We start from the raw sequence: 1,524 nt of genomic DNA, 5'->3' as shown, positions 1-1,524 counted from the left end.
TTTGTAACTCATCTGATTTTTTGTTTACAACATATTTGGACATTGACTAGAAACTTGTATTATTTCTTGTAAATACAAATAGAAAGTTTACAATCATATTCAATATCATTTCTCCAATACGAGATCTGTCCATTAGAACAGTGCTTTTCAACCTTTTTCAATATCATTCACCCCTATATGTTTATCATAACAACTCACTCCCCCCATTTAAAAAAAAAGTACTAAATTAATATGTAAGATTCTTTATTATGACTTAAATATACATCAAACTACAATTAGAATGAATACAACATAAAATAAACAGCAAATAAATGTATTTATCAAACTACAACTAGAATAAATAATTATAACTAATGACTTTTTTGTTCTTGAATTTGTTGTATAATTGATAATACTCATTCATTCTGATTCTGATCCCATTAACCTCCGAGTGAACCATTCAGCCAGTTGAGAAACACTGCATTAGACCGATCCAGTGAACATTCACATTTCGTACATAAACTGAGATCAAACAACGACAAGTGTGTCTCACAATTCCCACGTGTGTAAACAGAAAACTACACATAATGTGTCTAGCAATTTTTCTTGAAATTAAAACCTTTTCGTAAACAAGAATTGAATTAAAAAGCTTAGTTAAAAGTACACTAAAGTATGAATCCCATGTTTCTTTGGGTTCTAATAGATTAGATAAATGTATAATATTTTAGTGTTTTATAGCAAATATGGTAACTTCAATACTGGCTCAGCTCAGGGAAACCAGTTTTATTATATCTAGTAATTTTATGTGGCTTCCTCGGACAAAGATAATTTCGCTTGAAATATTCTGAATTAATTTGATAGCCAATAGTAACTAATTTTATTTAAAAAACAGTAACCCTGAAACACATAATATAAATCATGAAATTCTTATATGCAGTTTGTAACATTAACATTAGACAAGATGCTACAGTTGCTACAAAAAGACACTCCACACTATGGGGCCGTAGATTCACTACGAGAAATTCCACTTTTTGATCAGAAATGAGTAGTTCAATAGTTATCAGTGAGTGCTTACCTCTAATCTATCAATTTAAAATTAAGGATGGCTATATGTAGATATCCCTTTGTGTAGCTCAGTGTGAAAATTTTAAAACAAACTAAACCTAAATTTATAAATGAAGTATAAGTGGAATTTAGATAATATTTCGATACCGAAAGCTAATGGTGTTATAAAGAATATTTACTTAATATAAAGACATAAATAATAGTAAGCGACTCTACTAATTATTTAAAAATAATTATATTTAATTTAATGTAAAGAATTAAACGATTTGGTAATTTGAATAGTTCAGGATTCGAAAGGAGTTAACACCGTTTTAAAATTTTATATGTATCTACAATTTTTAATATTTAATTCTTCATAATGCAACGTTCGCTGGTGGTTCAGAGGTGAGGCTGATAGCTTATTGTGCCGAAAATCGATAACCGCGGTGAGTACAATTTGGCCTTATAACAAACAAGCAAACATAATACAGCAGTTTAACC

The sequence above is a fragment of the Limulus polyphemus genome, unplaced genomic scaffold, assembly GCF_000517525.1.
Source record: "Limulus polyphemus unplaced genomic scaffold, Limulus_polyphemus-2.1.2 Scaffold10044, whole genome shotgun sequence".
In the NCBI taxonomy this organism is placed as follows: Eukaryota; Metazoa; Arthropoda; class Merostomata; order Xiphosura; family Limulidae; genus Limulus; species Limulus polyphemus.
This window is presented reverse-complemented; position numbering follows the sequence as displayed.